General features: G+C 36.8%; 1 protein-coding gene across 2 annotated transcripts in view; it reads right to left on the bottom strand.

The window, feature by feature from the left end:
- Positions 1 to 10876: 10876 nt before the first annotated feature.
- The window catches only part of LOC108040574, a 38520-nt gene continuing 27416 nt past the window's right edge, over positions 10877 to 21980 (bottom strand). Inside the window, exons 1-4 of one of the 2 annotated variants that reach the window (XR_001769429.2) lie at positions 11831 to 12650; positions 11617 to 11762; positions 11298 to 11550; positions 10877 to 11242 (exon numbers count right to left, since the gene is read on the bottom strand). The gene's annotated coding sequence lies outside the window, so the exon portion shown is untranslated. Of the gene's footprint in view, positions 11243 to 11297; positions 11551 to 11616; positions 11763 to 11830; positions 12651 to 21980 lie in introns of those variants that run through there. The other variant, XM_044456573.1, reaches the window with a different exon arrangement.

The following is a 21980-nucleotide window of genomic DNA, read 5'->3' as shown; positions in this document are numbered from 1 at the left end:
TTGGCTTGCCAATACCAATGTTATCAAAGCGTTGCTGTAATCGCCACTCTGAAAATCGCTGACATTTCCGAGGCTATTGCTGATGACGAGCAAGATTAATTTTGTTTTTGTTGATGCCGTCGATCTCGGTATGAATTCGATGTAGTACGGCCATGCTTTCATCTAATTCATCACGTATTTTCTGTTGCTTTTTCGGCATTTACAAGAGCAAGCTGATCCATGCCGAAACTATCAACGGGGTGTGACGTCATTCCTTCCAGGTCGAAAGAGATCTCTCCAGTGTCTCCAACTTCCAGCTGTTGTTGTAGCAACAACGACGCAGCTCCATCCATCTCTTCCTGTGGCTCTGCTGCCAATTCGTCGTTTTGCGGCTGATCGCTTCGGCGACTTGTCGTTTTAACTGGAGCTCGCCACGAGCCTCAGGAGATAAAGCCTAAAAACGCGATATCCACTCCGTTTTTGCGCCAGAAGTTTGTCGTCCGAGAGCTGCTAGCCAGTTTTTTAGCTGGATCACCGTAAATTGGTTTGGATCTTCGTGAGGCATAGTGAGAAGGGACCACTATTCTCCTTCAATCAACCGCTTTTGTCAAACGCCAGCCACCGAGTGCCGCGTCTGCATATTTTTCTACCCTTCTTTTCATGTGTGCTTTAGGTACACATTTTATCTCTTAATGCTAAGTGTATATGCCAGAAAGGGGTGACAGTATAATGCTTACAGTGCTATACAGTGGGTTTACTGCGTAAATATCTTAATGTATATGGTACAGTTGAAAACTTGAGACAGATGTAAACAAATTCCCCCTAGCTAGCCGCCAAAGGCTACCCATGCTGATCACAGCAATCTTAATCGGGAATTAACTTCGGAAACCAAGACTTCGGAAAATTACCAAGATAAACTGTAAAAGCTTCGATCCCGAGGCAACAAGGGAAGAGAACCAACTCAAGGTTGGGCAGTCGTGAATTAAGTCTAAGAATGATTGTATTCTAAGTCAAGTGAAATTAATTTAATAAAGATTCGGTAACGTATTTGTAATTGGCGCCCGACGTGGGGCCCGCGCTGTAAATGAAATATTGAAATGAAATAAAAAATATTCGCGAGTGTTCCCATAAAAATAAATCATAGACCCGAAAATAAAAAAGATTTCTATGTAAAAAAAAAAAAAACGTACAGGATCAAAAACCAGAGCATTAAGTGAAAATTGTATTGTGTTAAGAAACAACTAAAGTTAAATTCTAAAGTACACAAATTAAAAGTGCAACACTTAAAAATAAAGAAATAAAAAAGGGCGAGAATACGCCAAATAATAAAAGTGAAAAATTACAACAAAATATTAAATATTCCTTAAAGGAAATATAAATTATCCAGGAAAATAAACAATCGCAAAAAGTACAAAACTACAAAAAATAATAAATGTTTCTAAAAAGAAATATTAACCATTCAATAAAAATAAATAGAAATAAATAAATAAAAAAATACAAAACGCTTATTATTATAAAATATAACAAGAAAGGAAAGCTAGCTTCGGGCGGAGCCGAAGTTGATATACCCTTGCAGAATACTCTGTAAATTATATTCTCCAAAATTATTCATATGATGCATTCTTAATACTCATAAAAAATCCCAACTTCCTAACTTTAAAAACACCAAAGTTATGGCATTTCCAATCGTTCAGTTATATGGCAGCTATAGGATATAGTCGGCCGATCCATATAAAGTTTGGTAGGTTGGATTGATTGTCCAAAAATAAAAGCCATAGAAAATCCCAACTTCCTAACTTAACAAACACCAAAGTTATGGCATTTCCGATCAATCAGTTATATGGCGGCTTTAGGATATAGTTTTCCGATCCTTATGAAATTCAATAGGTCGGATTGATTGGCCAAATATAAAACCCATAGAAAATCCAACTTCCTAACTTTACAAACACCAAAGTTATGGCATTTCCGATCAATCCGTTATATGGCAGCTATAGGATATAGTCGGCCGATCCCGGCCGTTCCGTTTTATATACTGCGTGCAAAGGAAAGAAAGGTGTGTGCAAAGTTTCAATTCGATAGCTTTAAAACTGAGAGACTAGTTTGCGTAGAAACAGACAGACGGACATGGCTATATCAACTCAGGAAATGAACCTGATCAAGAATATATATACTTTATAGGGTCGGAGATGTCTCCTTCACTGCGTTGCCCACTTTTGACCAAAATTATAATACCCTCTGCAAGGGTATAAAAAAGTGCAAAACTACATCAACATTTTTAATATTCATAAAGGGAAATATAAATCATCAAAAAAATTATTTTTATAAAATAAAACAATATAAAAAAATTAATTAAATTTAATTAATTAATTAAAAATAAAAAATACACAAAAAGCTACAAGAAAAAAAAAAAAAGAAACTAAAGAAAGTGACACACACAAACAATTTGATCAAACCAAGAAGTACCAAGAAAAGGAACGAAACAAAATTACTGAGAGAAGACTAAGAAGACCCAGGATCTAAAAACCATCATTGAACTGAAGGGACCACCAGGACACAGAAGACAACAAATCGTGGGAGTAGAATTAGCATTATAAAAATATTTAAATAAGAAAGAAATTATTATCTACAAATCTAAACAATATTCAATATATATAAAACTAATCTTCATAAATAAACACTGAAAGATTTTGCTAAAAGTGATAGATTAATCCTGGAAGAATTAATAAACGCATTACAAAACTTTAAAATGACTGATTCAAATGGTCCGTCAATTAGCCGAAGCGCTAACAAACAAACACCCGAACAAACATTAACCACAGACTTAATTGTCCGATTGATTGCTAGCAATGTAACCCTTTAAAGACGAAATAAAAAATTTACGTACCCTGTTAGACTCAAGAGCTAATTTAGTAACCGAATATCAAGTCGAACAGATTGACGATAACATAACATGCGACGAAACTTTGGGGGTAGTAAAATCCGTTCCCCAGTTTTTCCGGAAGTTTAGAAAATTATGTAGGCTGGCGGGAAGCCGCTGAAACCGCAATGCGATTATACGTTCGTAAAAGCCGCAGGTATTTTGTAGCTTTAACCATTTTAAGAAATAAAATAATAGGAAAGGCAAATGATGCCTTAACAAATCACGGAACGGTGTTAAACCTTTACGCTTTTTAGCAGGCTCGACTTCGTCTTTAGCGACAAAAGACCTATCCACATAATTGAACAGGAACTAAGCGTCCTTACACAAAATAAATTCTCAGTTATGGACTTTTATAATTTGGTTAATAAAAAATTAACCTTATTAATAAATAAAACCATAATGACTTACGGGAAAGAAAATCCCATAGCCACAGAAACAAACCTCAGACATTGGCAAAATGCCTTGAGAGTGTTTATAACGGCTCAATTTCCGGCATGTTATTTTCCCTTAACCCTCCAGACTTGCCAAACGCATTAGCCAGAGTGCAAGAAATGGAAAGCAACCAGATGAGGGCACAGTTCGCTTATCGTTTTAGCACTCCTCAACGCCGCTTTAACGAAAACCCACGAACTTCATATGATTCATATTATAAATTTGACAACAATAATCAGGGCAATCAATTGCGCCTGAATAGAACCAATGATAATAATCAAAATTATCAATGCCAATTACCAATACAAATTACTATCAAAATAATAGTTATCAAAATAATAATAACTATCAACTTACTAATAGCTATAAAAACCTTAATACCTATCAAAATAGTAATAGTTATCAAAATCATAATAACTATCAGTATAACAGCGCTCGGTTCAATTCAAACCCAACTAATAATGTTTGGACACAATCGAATAATATTTATCAAAACAGGAGTGAGCCAATGGAAGTGGAAGAACAATAGGCCTGCCACACATTTTTCGGCAGGACAAGAAAATAAATAAAAAATTTAAGATTTTGATAGACACAGGAGCTACAGCCTCTTATAAAAAAAGACATTTAACAAAACGGGATAGAATTACCCATTTATAAGAGAGTATCCACAGTCAATGGATAATCAATAATTAAAATATATATATTTTAACCATGAAAGTTTTATGAATAAAAATACAGCTAGCATAGAAAGTTTGGGGTATATAAGGCCTAGTATTCAGATCGACAAACGAGTATGCTAGCGTAAAAACTTTAATCTTTCCAGTGTGACCAACGTTTCGAGAGTTCATCAGATTTAAGAATGCTACGGTCGTACTGTCAATCAGCTGGGTTTGTTGACAAGCAGTTAAAATTCAAATATCGTATTTTCGGGAAAGAGCCTTTAAAAGATATTATCAAATACCTTGGCAAGACGAGTCTGCCGCTGTACAAAGATATTAAAAAACAATACAATTTATATTTAACATTTTTTTTTTTAATGTTATGATAATTATTTGCTAATTTAAAGTTCATAGCTGCACTTTTATTGTGTTTTTCTTGACCTAAAAAACATTTTGCTCTGACAAGAGGCACCCCAGATAGTATTAATGTTATTTTGTCCTCACATGTAAACTCTTGCATTCGACTTTTGCGAGTTTTTCCCTCCATTTCTTATAATGTTCAGTGAGAAGCGCACGCCAAAAGATTAAATTTTTTAATCTTTTCGCTAGGGTTCACCCAAAGTTCATTTTCGCAGACTGCCAACGCTATGCAAATTTCTGGTATTTTTTCGTCGATCTGAGGACCGAGGTGAAAAAAAGCGTTGACGAAAAGTGAACGCCAGCTGTTTGCCCCTCGCTCTCTCTCATGTTTGGCGTTCAGTTTTCGTCGATCTGAATACTAGGCTTAAACCCCGAACAAGCCATTAATGTCAATTCTGTCACAAACAGTTTGGGACACTCAGGTTCCGAACTCGCCGTCGACGATAGTTTGGGACCTTCAGATTCCCACCACGCAGTAGATGTCAAGCTCGACAAAAACAAAATAAACATTTCAGAAAATGAAAATATAGGTAGCAATTTCGACAATACCCTCGATATTAATAATTTAGAAAACAGTACAGCCTAGTATTCAGATCGACAAACGATGCTAGCGTAAAAACTATAAACAACAACGCCGACTTATTCTCCCGGTCCTGATGGACTTCCTGGATGTGTGCTCAAGTTTTGTGCGTCAACCATTTGTAAACAGATTCTTAAACTTTTTAATTTGTCTATTTCATCATCAGTTTTTCCTACTATCTGGAAGGACTCTTTTATTATTCCACTTCATAAAAAGGGTGCGAAGGCTGATGCCAAGAATTATAGAGGTATTTCCAAATTGTCGGCAATTCCTAAAGCATTTGAACGTATTATCACTTCTCATTTGCAACATTTATGTTCCCCGCTTATATCACCGTGTCAGCATGGTTTTGTTAAGCGAAGATCGACCACCACCAACCTTCTTGAATTGTCATCTATTGTAATAAATGGATTTCAGAAAAAAATGCAGACTGACGTTATATATACAGATTTTAGTAAGGCCTTTGACTCCGTCAACCACTCTCTTCTCTTATTCAAATTAGATCTGCTTGGGTTTCCTGGTAATCTATTAACTTGGATTTCAAGTTACTTGAATGGTAGGACTCAGAGGGTTATAAGAATTCTGTTTCAAAATTGATCTACGTGACATCTGGAGTGCCTCAGGGAAGTCATCTTGGCCCTTTGCTGTTTACTTTGTTTATCAACGATCTTCCCTCTATCATAGCACATTCTCGGGTACTAATGTATGCTGATGATGTTAAGCTTTGTTTATCATATAATGAAATAGCGTCAGGATTTAACTTACAGTCAGATATTGATTGTTTTCATGAATGGTGTGAGTACAACCTTTTAAAGTTGAACTACCTTGACTGCAACTCCTACTCCTACGTTTATCAGTTACTTTCTTGAAAATACGCCACTCGACCGTATATATTCAGTTAACGATTTAGGTGTTCTTCTGGACCCTAAACTTAAATTTGACTGCCACATAATGTCCACTGTTAACAAAGCCATGAGTGTTCCTGAATTTATAAAGCGTTGGTCAAAAGAATTTGATGACCCTTAGACTTTGGAGTCCACAATATCAAGTGCACATTGACCGTATTGAGTCGGTACAAAAAAAATTTCTTCTATTTGCCCTTCGTAGTTTGAACTGGGATCAAAACGTAAGGCTACCTTCCTACCAGAGTAGGTTACTGTTGCTTAATTTACCTACACTTGTAAATCGTAGAACAATGCTTGGTACTATTTTTATGCAAAATCTTATAAGAGGTGATATTGATTCTGCAGAACTTGTAAACCGCATAACTTTCAATGCTTCTGTTAGACTAACACGAAATTATATTCCTCTAAATTTTCCACGAAGTACATCAAATTTTTGACTGCACGAGCCCTTTCGCGTTCTATGTAATAATTATAACAACCTTTATCATTTAATTTGCATTTCAACTTCTATCCCGTTATTAAAAACTAATATTTTAACTCATTTGCTTTTCTCTTAATTGTGCCTTTTATTTTCACTTGTGTCTTGTCTCTATTTAATTTATGTATTTTCCTCGCGAACTCGCATTTTTTGCCCAAATTGATAATAGGGCCCGTGCGTAACAAGCACGTGCTTGGTGTAGTTGGGCCATTTGTTTGTACTGCTCGTAGTGCATCAACGTCCATCAGAATTAAAAAATTCCAGTGTGACCAGAATTTCGAGAGTTCATCAGATTTAAGCGTGCTACGGTCGTACTGTCAATCAGCTGGGTTTGTTGACAAGCAGTTAGAATTCAAATATCGTATTTGCGGGAAAGAGCCTTTAAAAGATATTAGCAAATACCTTGGCAAGACAAGTCTGCCGCTGTACAAAGAAATTAAAAAACAATACAATTTAAATTTATTTTTAATTTACTGATAAATTTTTGCTAATTTAAAGTTCATAGCTGCACTTTTATTGTGTTTTTTCGTACATTCGTGAGTAATGTATAATAACCAACTATACAGAAAAAATAGTAAATACAATAAAAAAAAGTACAATCAGAAATAAATACGAATTTTCCATTCCGGACAGATGTTCGATGCGAGGTAGACACAATTAATGACAAACCAATTTATTCAAGACAGTACCCATATTCACAATCAGTAAATGGGTTTGTGAATAAGGAAATAAGTACATATGTTTGTATGCTTGAATGCGAAATCATTAGACCCAGCAAAAGCCCTTATAATTCGCCTATCAAAGAAAGGTACTAATGAAGACGGCACCCCCAAAAACACAGACTCTGCATTGATTTTAGAAAATTAAACCTCAGCACAATTCCGGATAGATACCCCATGCAGAATCCGTCAGTTATTTTATCTAACCTAGGAAAGGCTAAATATTTTAGTACGATAGACTTAGAATTAGGTTTCCATCAAATCTTGATGAAAGAATCAGACGTAGAAAAAACTTCATTTTCCATTAACAACGGAAAATACGAATTCATAAGAATGTCATTCGGGCTTACAAATGCGCCCAGAATATTCCAGAGAGCAATGAACGACATACTTAGAGAACATATTGGAAAATTCTGCCATGTTTACATGGACGATATAATTATTTTTTCTCACTCCCTCAAAACACATTTAAATGACCTCAATTCGATAATTAACATTCTACACGAGCCCAATATGAAAATATCACTAGAAAAATCCAAATTTTTTAAAATAGAAACATCATTTCTAGGATATGTAGTATCACAAAACGTTATTAAAACCGACCCTCAAAAAATAGAAACCATATCGAAATATCAGAGAGCTGCGTAGCTTCCTGGGACTCACAGGATACTATAGAAAATTCGTAAAAAATTACTCGTCCATTGCCAAACCCCTAACCAGATTTCTAGAAGGCTCCAATGGAAAAATTTCAAAGAGAATGTCAAAAAATGTTTCAATTACTCTCGATGATTCTGCAATCCAGGCCATTAACGAACTAAAAGAACAACTAATTAGCTACATAGAACTAGTTTAACCAGATTACACAAAAAAATTTACATTAACAACAGACGCCTCTGATTTAGCTATAGGAGCAGTGCTCTCCCAAAACGGAAACCCAATTACCTTTATATCTAAGACACTCAAAGAAACCGAAAGAAATTACGCTACCAATAAAAACTAACTACTAACGATAGTTTGGGCACTAAAAAACTTAAGAAATTATTTATACGGAGTATCAGGACTAGAAATACATACGGACCATCAACCGCTCTCTTACGCTATTTCGGATAATTATAATTATATTAATTATAATAATTATATTAATTATATAGAAAGTTTTAACCCAAAAATTATATATAAGCCTAGTACTACTAATGTAGTAGCGGTTGCCCTTTCTAGAATCGAAATATATAATATAACAGAAGAAGAGAATGAAGAATCCACCGATTCTGGCATTCAACATTCAGCCGAAAGCAGCTTTGATAACATAATGAACGAAACAAAAAAAAACCCCTTAAGGGGTTATCCGGGTCTTGACACTTCAAAAAATTCATTTTTTTCAAACTTTTTTATATAATAGTACAAAGTATCAGGAATGTTGTCTGAAAATTTCAAGTCGATCGAAGCAAAAATGTAGGAATGGGAGAAATTTAAAGCCCAGCGCGTCGAACGTCACAACAGGCCATTCGGGCTCTGGCGTCGGGCAGATGCTGCACTTTAAACGCGTTTTTTTCAAAACCACTTTTTTGAAGTCGGTAGTCACGATTTCTCAAAAACTATTGCACCGATCAACTTCTGCTTTTGCACACTTCTTTTAGACATAATTCTCTTGTCCTTAACGGAGGGATTTTTTAAATTTTTAATTACAACTCATTTTATAAGCCAAAATATGACCAAAATTTACGTAAAAAAGAACACTTTTTATGAAAAGCGCTACAAAAAATTCAATTTTTAATTAAAAAAAAAAATGGCTCGTAGAGGACAAGCGAGACACACACACTATCAGAATAATTTTGGTTTTTTGATTTCAGATAAAAATTGACGGAGATATTTTGCCTACCGCAAGGGCACAATTTTTTAAGAGGTCAAGTTCAAGCCTGCCTCAACGGCTCAATTTTAAAAATTTTTGGTTCAAATTTTTACACAATGTTGGACAAACCATAAACATTAATGTACAATAAGCGAAATTTGTGAAATTGTCGTAAGATCTTTTAAAAAAATTCACGAAAATAGGCTTTGTTTCGTGCTCCAAGACCCGGATAACCCCTTAATCAATTTAAACAACAACTTCTAATAGCAAAAGGAAACTTTACAATACACGAACAAATCAATGTCATCGACAACAGAAGGCATATCATCGAATATGCCCAACCAGAAAACTTAATTACAATTCTAAAAGAATTTCTGCAACCGAATATTGGCACAGGAATCCACTGCATCCCTGAAGTTTTGTACGAAATTCAAATTCCACTAAAAGATAATTTTACAAATAAATTTCTATATACAAAAATGTTTGTTCAAGGTATAACAAATAATGAAGATAAAGCAATAATAACAGAGGAAACCCATTGTCGAGCTCACAGAGGATTAGATAAAAATTATAAAGAAATCAGTAGACTATACTATTGGCCAAACTTGTACAAAAAATTAAAAGAATATAATAATATAATAATATAATATATAATATATAATAATATAATAGGAATAAATACAACAGAAATCCAACACAAATCCTTATCGGAGAAGCTCCTATTTCAAAAATAGAATGTTAACATTTACATATTGATATTTATTACGCACAAAATCTAACGTTTTTAACTTGCATCGATTCATACTCTAAATACCTCGTTATAAAAGAAATTAGTAACAAAAAGAACATTGACTCAAGAGTATACGAATTACTTTAAACGTTTCCACTAGTAAAAACAATTAAGACAGATAACGAGCCGAGTTTCGTATCGGCACAGTTTAAATCCCTTTTACAACGTTCTGGAATATCAATTCATTATACAGACCCTAGACATAGCCTATCCAACGGACAAGTTGAAAGAGTTCATTCAACCTTAACAGAAATAGCTCGTTGTATTAAAGACGAGTACCGCCTCCTAGATTATTCTGAAATTATTATAAGAGCAGCCGAAAATTACAATTCACTCAGTGACAAACCATAAACCTTACGAGATCTTGTTTAATAAAATAAATCATAGCGACTTACCAGTCAAATTACAGATAGCACAAACTAAAATTTTAGATTATTAAAATAAAAATAAATTACAAAAAAATTATCACGTAGGAGAAGTAGATTCGGAGAAAGAAACAAACTAGGTCCAAGATTCAAAAAACAAGTCGTTCAGGAAAACAAAAAAGAGTTATTCATAAAGATAATATTAAATAATTCATCTCTTAAGCATAGTATCCAGATCGACAAAAACCGTACGCCAGTCATGAGAGAGAGCGAGAGGCAAACAGCTGGCGTTTACTTTTCGTGAAATTTTTTTTTGAACTAGGTCCCCAGTTCGAGGAAAAAAATAACAGAGTGGGATTTCGCCCCCTACATGGGCTTCCTGCCGGACTTATCCACGCAGAGGCAGTAGGTTCTGGCCAAAAATGTTGTAACATTATTCTAATATAATATATTTTTAACTGAATAACACAATCTTTGTTTTCGGAGAGTCTCGAGTCTCGGACGAGTCTCAAGACCCTATTGAAGTTGGGTTTTTGGAAGCGGAAATTTGCGACATGCTGGGCAACTTCCTGCGGCAACAACAAAAGGCTCTCCTTCCCACTCCTCCAAGGCCGGTATATGCTTACTGGGAGTCCATTCTAAGTACGTTTCCTCCGGAACGTGCTGCCGAAGTCGAAAGGAAGATGACCCAGGAGAAAGACGCCAGAAAATAATTCAATAAAAAGAAAAAAATTTAACATAGCAAAATAACTTTTATTGTTTTTTTAATTTCTTTGTACACCGGCAGACTCGTCTTGCCAAGGTACTTGAGAATATCCAGCACTTCCGTTTAAATATTCTTTAAGGTTGTTTCGAACCTCCTTACTGAAGTCTTGTGGGCGACCTCGTCGGCAGGGTCGCAAGTCGCAGATCCTTGCCACTATACGGCTTCATGATGCGCATCATCACCAACAATGTAATAAGGGGTTCGATGGCCGTTTATAACATTGTCCTCCGGAAAGGGCAGCTGGTCTAAGAGCAACTGTTTGCCAAGATCGCTGTGGGAGAGGGCATTCATGTCTCCCTCGCTACGAAAAGCCCCATATCAAAGTAGTTGAAGCGATAGTGAGCGTTGCAGATTGCCATAGGCACAATCGAATGAAAGCCCTACATTACAAACGATTTTGTTATTAAATTCTATTGGCTTTTAAAAAGTACTTACCTTTTAATTGTAAAAAAGGCTTCCGCTATTTGGCGGGCCTTTTATCGCCACATGCTTTCCGTCGACTGCTCCAATACAATTAGAAAAGTTCCATTCGTCTTTGAAGCCTTTAACCCACATCAGCATATTCCCCGTCGTCCACTTGGGGAATTCATCCCGCAAAGCAGTCCAAATGGCAATAGACACCTGGAGGAGAATCACTCCAAAATGTTGCTTACTGATCCGGCGTGGCAGGTCTCCAGAGGCAAGAAATCTAAATAAAAGGATACAAAATATAAATATATTGTTATCTAAGACTAAATATTTAAAATCTAATTACTCTAAAACGATGGCCAACTTGGCCTTTATTGGTATAGCATCTGGGCAAGTGTTCCGTTTCGGTATAAGGTACTGCTCCACCATTCCAAAAAGAGTGTTAAAAGTCTTCTGAGGCATATGAAAGTTTTCGAAAAACAAGTTTTGAAACTTTAAAATGATAAGAAAATATTTTTTAGTGCACGAATATTAATACATTATTGAACAGTATTACTTACGTCGGAAGCATATCGGCCTTAAAGGGCCCTTTCCTGCAGAAATGAACTCATCCAATATTTCCGCCGCTGTCCTTTGTCCTCTTCCTCTAATGCTACAATACACGCCGCCATGCTGACAACCAAAATCAAGCTTGTGTTTTTTGAACTCTACATTTTCGTTTAATTTAACTTTGTTTGGTTTTTTGTTTGTCAACAAACCCAGCTGATTGACAGTAAGACCGTAGTAAGCTCAGTTCGGATGAACTCTCGAAACTTTGGTCACACTGGAAAGATTAAAGTTTTTACGCTAGCATAATCGTTTGTCGATCTGGATACTAGGCTTTACAGACGATGGAAATCCCATTTGTCATCGCTATTTTAATAACTTTTTGCCACTCGGAAATTATTGACTACACTAACAACGAGTATTTACTACTTAAAAACGAAAACGATGTAATGAATTACGACTCCTTTGAGGACCTATTCCATATTACTAACTTAAGTTTTTACAAAGAAATAATTCAAATTGAAATAGTATTAGTAATAAAAGTCTGAATTCTGGGACATTGCACAAAATTTAAGCATTATTAAAATCCTCATTTCCCAACTATTACCATCTAGAAATAAAAGGGGTATTAACGAATTGGGAACAGTATGGAAGTGGCTATCAGGTACACCCGACCATGACGACTTAATAAGAATTGAAAATAAAATTAAGGAACTTACAGAAAACAATAACAAACAACTTACAATAAACTCACGAATATTTCAGGAAGTACAATTAATCACCAAAACCCTTGACTCAATCATTTTTAAAAAAGAAACAAAAGTAAGACAATGAAATTAATTACACTCGATATTCAAAATTTAATCGATACTATCACTTTAGCAAAAGTCGACGTTTTTAATACAAAAATTTTAAATGAAAAAGAAATAAAAGAAATCTTTAGCCACGAAAATAAACCAATTGTACTATCAGATTTACTAGACATTTCAACAATCAAAATAGTAAAAAACCAAGATTTACTTATAATATACATATATAAAATAACCAATAATTAATAATATTTGTAGTTTGTATACATCAATTGCCAAAATAATGGAAAATTAATAATAGACGATAAGACAGCGTATTGCAACGGAATATTTTATAAGATAACAAATTTAAAAAAAGAAATATTCAATAATTTTTGTAAAATTTCTAACGAGAGTTCCTGTTTTATAAATTTATTAAATGGAAAAAAAGCAAACTGTTCAAAAATTAAGGATAAAAATAAAAACTTTCAAAATTAAGATGATGGCGCCATTCTCCTCACCGGAGAAAACATTGTTAACGAGACAAAATTAAACGGCGCATTTCTGATTTTATTTAATAAAAACATCGTCATTAATAACGTAAAATACAGTAATGAAAAGCAAAAGATGTTAGAATACATAACACAATATAAATATAATAATTATATGATCACAGAATACATCTTCTCAAACGATTTAAAAATCGGAAATACAAAAATACCTCTAGAGCTAATATTGTTAATATTAATAATTACCTCCTTAATCATATACAAATCATCCAAAATCTTAAACAAAATAATACAACAAACAATTAACAACAAAATAATACAAAAAAACGCACCAAAACAAAAATAGAAATAGAAATTCCAGAACCCGAAAATACAATTGAAACCATTACAGAGAATGAACCCGAAAATAATATTGAAATAACATTTGCTGAACCTAACAATATAATCTGCTCCCTCGCAGCACACTTGTAATAAATAGGGACGATTCATCTTAGGAGGTGGAGAATTAACTATAACTTTAATTAAAGATTCTAATTAATATTGTAAACAATTTATTTTGGCAGAGCTTGCTACTGAGTTCTCACGGGTTCTTATCTTGTAAACATTCCCATCCTCGCAAACGGCGAGCCAAGCTTGATACATACGTAAACAAATTCCCCCTAGCTAGCCGCCAAAGGCGAGCCAAACTTTAGACTAAACATCCGTAAGAATCCCAACACCGCGAACCCTCTTTTTTAGGCATCGCGTTCGCTTCCAAATTTTCCATGCTGATCACAGCAATCTTAATCGGGAAATAACTTCGGAAACCAAGACTTCGGAAAATTACGAAGATAAACTTTAAAAGCTTCGATCCCGAGGCAACAAGGGAAGAGAACCAACTCAAGCTTGGGCAGTCGTGAATTAAGTCTAAGAATGATTGTATCCTAAGTCTAAGTGAAATTAATTGAATAAAGATTTTATTTTTTTACCAATTGCCCTGGACCACTGGAGAGCGTGTTCTGCCATTACACCTGTGCAAGGCCCAGCACCGGTATCGCCTGAGCTCATAGGCCCCGGACAACAGCAGCAGAGCTACAAGCGGGGGGGGGGCAACCAGCCCGATGATTTCTTCCGCAAAGAAGATAAATACGAGCCTTTTCCGTCTCCCTCTCGCTGCCGGTCTTCAGCAGTGGTTCGAACATTGAGTTTTCCTGACACAACGGCAGCCGTCCGAGTTTTCCTGACACAACGGCAGCCGAGAAATTTATATTCCTTCAATTCCAACAAATTTTCTATCTGTCTCCGCTTTGTGTGCGTAGCCATACTCCTTGCCGTTTTTTTTTCGTTCCCCGTTGTAAACCAACTTGTTAACGGTCAAGGCATATGTTCATCCAGGCATACACATACACGTGCGTGAGAACTTGTGTACATAGTGCAGTGCAATTCTGACTCCGAGTAAAAAGAAATACGACAAAAAGTGAAATTGTGTGGTGGAAAATAAAAAGGCATAACTAATATCAGCCACTCGGTGTGAACTACAATAATTTCGGGAGTTTCCCTGTTCGCCGAACAGTCCGCCGCTGTCGAGATATTTTTTTGTCTTGTGTTATTTTTCTCTCCACATAAATTCATCTGTTCTGTCACTTCAAATACAGTCATCTCCTCGACGCTCTATTGCACTATGGGGCCAACGACCACTTTTGTTGGCCAAAATTAATAACTCGCTCAATTTTAGAGATATCGAGATAAAACTTTACCGATTGATTTTTGGTATCCTTAGGCAACATATATGTTAAAAAGAATAGGATCGAACAAATATATCCCATTGCTGCCATACGATCGATTTAGTCAACTTTGTTATTTTTTAAGATAATCGAATAATTTTTTTTTTTTTTATTATATAACTTATAATTACATTTTTATTATATTTTCTTATATTTGTTATATCTGCTTCTGAATAGAATTCAAAATGCAAAACAAAATGTTCTTCGTTCCACAAAGGTTCAATGTAAATGCACAAAAATCGGATTAAACAAATTTTATTAATAAGTAAAAAAAATGGCTCCTGCTATTAAACGCCATGCTCTTCGGATTCTAGTTCAATATTTTATTGAAAATCAAAAGGATTTTTATATTCAATGCAACTACTGTTAGGGTTGTAAAACTTGAGGTTATGTGCTTAAAAATTAAATTTCGGAAAAAGTGGCAATAAGTGGCGATTCTAACCATATACATTTTAAAAAGAATTTAATACTCTACAAATCTCAATAGGTTTCAGAAGTGGACTCCGCTAGACTCACTTTATTACTCTACTTAAAAATTAGTTTTCTAATTAAAAAACACGTTTTAGACAACTCACTTTAACACTTAAGTACAAAGGCAGCACGATAGATTTCAACCATTTAAACACACAAACACTTAGTACACCTCACCATTCATCGAATTCATATCACAAACATTTTTTGGAACGCTTATAAACTGCTTTTTTAAATACTTTAAAGCCTAGTATCCAGATCGACAAACGATTACGCAAGCGTAAAAACTTTAATCTTTCCAGTGTGACCAAAAGTTTGAGGGTTCATCAGATTTAAGCGTGCTACGGTCGTACTGTCAATCAGCTGGGTTTGTTGACAAGCAGTTAAAATTCAAATATCGTATTTGCGGGAAAGAGCCTTTAAAAGATATTATCAAATACCTTGGCAAGACAAGTCTGCCGCTGTACAAAGAAATAAAAAAACAATACAATTTAAATTTAACAGTTCTTTTTTTTAATTTACTGATAATTATTTGCTAATTTAAAGTTCATAGCTGCACTTTTATTGTGTTTTTTCGTACATTCTGGACCTAAAAAACATTTTGCTCTGACAAGAGGCACCCCAGATAGTATTATTGTTATTTTGTCCTCACATGTAAACACCTGCAATCGACTTTTGTGAGTTTTTTGAGTTTTTTCCTCCATATCTTATAATGTTCAGTGAGAAGCGCACGCCAAAAGATTAAATTTTTTAATCTCAACGCTATGGAATTTTCTGGTATTTTTTCGTCGATCAGGGGACAGATCGAAAAGGCCCGACGAAAAGTGAACGCCAGCTGTTTGCCTCTCGCTCTCTCTCATGACAGGCGTTCGGTTTTCGTCGATCTAGATACTAGGCTTAAAAATGAAATTTAGAAGTCGAATTTCAAAAGTACGTGGCTTGCATCTTAAACATCTGATTTAACAGCTGTTATCTTAACAGAAGCGCACTCTATTGGAATTCCTGAAACGTAACATTGCAGATTGGTCTTCTGTTAATATATCCTAAAACAACTTTTTTGGTTTTGACGACTTATCTCTATATATAAAACTGTTCATTGAAAACTAAGAATCAACGCACAGCCTAAACTAATTAAATGACCCTATTAAAACTTTTTACCATTCAATTCTTATAACACTAAACTGATTTGCTAAGATTTATTTTGGCCACAAACATGCCCCCATTTTCTTCCAGTGGCAAAAAACCCCCAATTTCTATAAAAAAAATCTGGACGCTAAACACGTTAATCAATCGATGCGATTTTTGGCCAAAATTTAGTCCTCTACATAATAAAGATTCTATTTAATTTAATATTCGATATTTTAATGTTTACTATTTTTTATCGATCTTTGAAAATCTAAGAATCTTCCTCATTTTTTCCAAACGGCAAAAAAACACTGATCTAAGTCAATTAGCAATATGAAAATTTATCGAGGGAATCCTGATACTTTAAGGATTCATATGGTGGTTTTACTGAAGCTCTAGGTCAATTCTAAAAAAAGTTACATTAGCCTAAAGTAGGAATAATAATTCCAACAAATTATACACAAGCATTGAACACCGAATGCATTCTCTCGCACTGTCTCACTCTCTCTCTCTCTCTCTGACTCTGTGTAGTACAATAATTGTGCGGCGGCTGATCTTGATTTCTTTTTAAAACTTAAAATTAAAAACTTAAAACTGAATTAAACTTAACAATAAATTACAATTTAGCCAAAAATATCTTCAAACGTCGAAAAATGGCACTTCTAAACTGAGTATCAAAAATTCCTTCGGTAAAGTTTTTCCTTAAGCTTTAACGATTCATTTGATGGTTTCACCAAAGCTCTAGCTATCTTCTAAACAAAGAAACTAAGCAAAAAGTCGATCTTTTATCGAATTTAAGTGTCTCCATAAGCATCATACGTTTTCTGCCTGCATATTGCTATCTCTCTCTGCATTTTCATACAAATTGTCAACAAATGATTCCATCTCCCTCTCTCTCTCTCTGCCTTGAATTTCCGTACGCTTCCTTAAAAATATAAAATGAGCTTTAATACGGTTTTAATATCTGTAGGCATTAGTTTATAGTTATTGGTGACCCAAAAGATTGCAAAGACTTCAAAATGGTCATTAACGCTGATAAAAAGCCAGCAAATGCTCATAGAGGTCGTTATAATGCTCCTCAAACAAATGAAGTGGGTTTGGTATTAGTTGATCAACAATTTCCAAGTCGGGACATTTTTATTGAGAGTCATAATAGCAAAGTGAACTTTACCGATCTTATGACTGTCTACAATATCCATTAATTTTTTGCCACGGATATGATGGATATTCCATAAATATTCCCCAACGGGATCCGTTAACAAAAAATTATCTAAAGAAGACTGTATCTGCATTAAGCTTTTACAGTTATCGAATAATTCTTAGGGAGACTGAAGTCAATCACTTGCATTATTATAGAGCTCTGTTTCATCAATTTTTGGTTGATATGAGTGCAAAAATGGAAACAGAACGGTTTAATTATATTCGAGCAAATCAAAAAAAGTTGGGAGCAGAAAGTTACATATGTACATCTTCAAGACGCTATAGGTAGGGGAGATGCAGATATGACTCAACTTGGTCAGATGGTGATTTTACCTTCCACTTTTACAGGCTCTCCTCGATATATGCATGAAAAGACCCAGGATGCTATGACTTATGTTCAACATCATGGCCGACCTGATATTTTAATAACATTTACCTGTAACCCTAAATGGGAGGAAATAACGAATGAGTTGTTTCCAGGCCAAAAACCTCAGAATCGTCATGTCCTGATATCTCGAGTCTTTCATTTAAAAGTTAAAACATTAATGGCGCTGTTGGTTAAAGGCCAATTGTTTGGTGAAGTACAGTGTTTTATGTCTTCTATTGAATGGCAAAAACGTGGTCTGCCCCATGTCCACATACTTATTACATAAGAAAAGTAGGATATTGGGGTTATCCATCGCAAGCGAAGCTGCGGGCACCCTGCTAGTATGTATATATATTCATAAACGCATGCTTGCCTATATCTACATAAAACTATTTTCTGCCTCCACATACAGGAACATACACATATCCATAAACGCATGCATGCCAATATCTACATAAATATATTTTCTGCCTCCACATACAAGAAAATAAAATAAAATAAATTCAAATCCACACGGGTGCGACCGTAACTGTTTTTTTTTTTCCAAATTGCCGCATAACCCGCCCCAGCGGCTGTGTTATTATTGTTGCTGGTTTTTATACCCGTTACTCGTAGAGTAAAAGGGTATATTGTATTCGTGCAAAAGTATGTAACAGCTAGAAGGAAGCGTTTCCGACCCTATAAAGTATATATATTCTTGATCAGGATCACTAGCCGAGTCGATCTAGCCATGTCCGTCTGTCCGTCTGTCTGTCCGTCTGTCTGTCCGTCTGTCTGTCTGTCTGTCCGTATGAACGCTGAGATCTCGGAAACTATAAAAGCTAGAAGATTGGCATTTTGCATGTAGATTTTAGAAGTTCCTACGCAGCGCAAGTTTGTTTCAAAATGGTGCCACGCCCCCTTTAACGCCAACAATCGCTTATATACGATTTTAAAAATTTAAATATTTCGGAAAAGTAAAAATGCAGTTTTATTGTGTTTATCAATACCTATCGATTTTTCAAATCGGACCATTCGTTAAAAAGTTATGCGCGATCAAAGTTTCTATCTCCATCTCCCTCGCACTCCCTTTACCTGAGTAACGGGTATCTGATAGTCGGGGCACCCGACTATAGCGTTCTCTCTTGTTTTCCTCCTCTCTCTCTCCTGAGTCCCTCACGCATGCACTGCGCTGCCGACGGAATAACCCAATGAACATTTCTCCCAAACCAAAGCCAAGGCTTTAATTCCACCGTTCCGGCTCCGTTCGAAAATAATTATTTATAATAACTTTTATTTTTTAATTATAAATATTATTGATTCATAATTATAATTATTATTTAATTATTTCCCGCAAAAGGGTAGTAATTAATTAATTTATTTTTATTGCGTTTTTCCTGATTTTTTCGCGATCAAAGATATTTTCCAAGCCCAAAAAAAAAAAATGAATACAATAAAATTATTTAGCAACAATAACTAAGGTAAAAAATTAAAATAAACAAAAAAAACAGAAGTCAACAAAGGGATTAACAAGATAAATAAATGCATTTTCATATATTTCCCAATATTTGTTCCGATTCTTTTTGTTTTTACGGCACTGTGCTTTCTACTCCGCACTAATTAACAATGTGACCGTTCTCGTTTGCCACCAGTCGACACCGAAGTTTTCGCTGGTGATTACCTGCGTTGGCCCACCTTCAGAGATCTTTTTACCGCGATATACATCCACAACTCGCGTCTTACACCGGTGGAGAAGTTGTTCCACCTATTGTCCAAAACAAGCGCACGCCATTGTGTTCAAAGCCCCGCTGACCAGCGAAGGGCTTATCTCCGCGTGGCGAAGCCTCACCGACCGCTTTAAAAATCGTCGGTATCCCAAGAGTTCAGAGCCGCTCTGAAAGAGCTGCAAGGCACTATCCAAAGTTGCCTGACAGCCTTAGAGATGTCAGGCACATTGCCCTTGAGATTGGTTGCTTAAGCCAAAAACGGCCAGTGCCAGCATCCAGCCTTGTCCAAAACCTGAACCCGTTCCTCGATTCCCAAGGCCTCATAAGAGCATGCGGCCGGCTCACGGCCTCCGAACTTCTCCAGTATGATGAACGGTATCCGGTCAAGCGAAGGGCTTATCTCCGCGTGGCGAAGCCTCACCGACCGCTTTGAAAATCGCTCTGAAAGAGCTGCAAGGCACAATCCAAAGTTGCCTGACAGCCTTAGAGATGTCCTCTATTCAAGTCGAGGCTTGAGATCGGTAATCCATTCGCGGCCGCTCCAAGTCCGTCTGCGCCAGCCAGGTGTCGACCCGCGCCTACTACAAGAGGCACGAGCTCCACAGGGGATCACTCTGATGTGCAAGTGTGCCTCGCTTCCGGCTCAAGAGCCGTCCTACTGGGCACAGCCCTCATTAACATTTGCCATCTAGGATGCAATTTCTAGGCGCGAGCCCTGATCGACTCTGGTTCCGAGGCAACCTTTAGTACGGAGAGATTTTTCAACCTCGTCAAACTTCCATTCAAGACTATCCAGGCCCAAGTCTCTCTGGTCTTAATCAAACCGTTGCCGCTCAGTCCACGAAACTCTATTATTTTTCTATTGGATCGCCTTCCAGACCCAGGCTGCATTTAGAAACTTCAGCTTACGTTCTTCCGCAGCTGGCCGGGAATCTGCCTTTGTATCCAGTCCCTCTAGATCTTCTTAAGGGAATTCCTGACATCCCCCTTGCGGATCCCACCTTCTTCGAGAGCTCCCAAATCGATGTCTTGATAAAAGCCGACATTCTTCCGTCCATCCTCCTCGAGAACCCCAGGGCTAACATTTGCGGTTCACTTCTCGGCCAGAAAAGCATTTTTGGATGGGTGTTGACAGGCCCCATATCTCCAGCGTCCCCCGCAATGTGTCCGCATTCTCCACGCGAGTTACCTGCGGACTCGACGACTCGTTGGATCGTCTCCTTACCAAATTCTGGGAGGTGGAGGAAGTACCCACACAGATAGTCCCCGAGTCTGATTCCGTCTGTGAACACAATTTTGTCCAGACTACAAGAAGGGACAATCGTGGCAAATACGTTGTGATGCGCCCCTTGCGCGATCCCGAGCATAGTGGTTCCGAGCTCCCTTCTTCACGATCCTTTGCTCTGGCTCAATTCCTGCGTAACGAGCAGCGCCTAAAAAGAGATCCTCCCCTGAAGGCACGGTATGACTCTGTGATCCAAGAATAACTCGATTTAGGTCACATGGCCGATGTCCCATTGACGAGCAGCTCCGCCACGTACTACCTTCCACATCACACTGTTCTTAAGCCCGAGAGCACAACCACTAAAGTGCGGGTGGCTTTCAACGCCTCTAGCCCTTCCGCAAACGGTAACAGTGTGAATGAGCAGCTTTACGCGGGCCCGGTCTTACAATCCGACCTCACGATTCAAATCCTAAAGTGGCGATAGTTTAGGTTCGTTTTCAACGCCGACATTGAGGAGATGTATCGGGAAATTTGGGTAGAACCCAAGCAGCGTATTCTATTCCGCAATTCCGATGGGGAAATCCGCGACTACGAGTTGAAGACCCCGAAGGTGACGGGTCAATTGTGCCCCGCTTCTAGCGATCCGTGTCCTACAACAGCTCCCCGAAGACGAAGAGTCGAGGTATCCGCAGGCGAGTCGGATTATCCGACAGTACATGTATGTCGACGACGTACTCGCGGGGGCAGACTCTAAAACCGAAGTGCAAGCGGCTGGGCCCCAGGTTCAGCAGGATTCCCTCTTTGAAAATGGACATCCAATAGCAAGGCCATTTTGGCCAACATCCAGAGTGACCATCTGGTTCGCGCAGACTTCCTTGAAATCGACGGAGAGAGCACGACTAAAACACTCGGCGTGCGGTGGCGACGTCTGACGAGTTTTTCTTCATTCCGCCCGAATTGATCTTGGGTTCAACGTTCACGAAGCGTCAAGTCCTATTCCAAATTGCCAA

The sequence above is a fragment of the Drosophila rhopaloa genome, unplaced genomic scaffold (assembly GCF_018152115.1).
Source record: "Drosophila rhopaloa isolate 14029-0021.01 unplaced genomic scaffold, ASM1815211v1 contig_133, whole genome shotgun sequence".
Classification (NCBI taxonomy): domain Eukaryota; kingdom Metazoa; phylum Arthropoda; class Insecta; order Diptera; family Drosophilidae; genus Drosophila; species Drosophila rhopaloa.
Note: the sequence above shows the minus strand (reverse complement) of the source record. Positions and strands in the feature narration are given on the sequence as shown.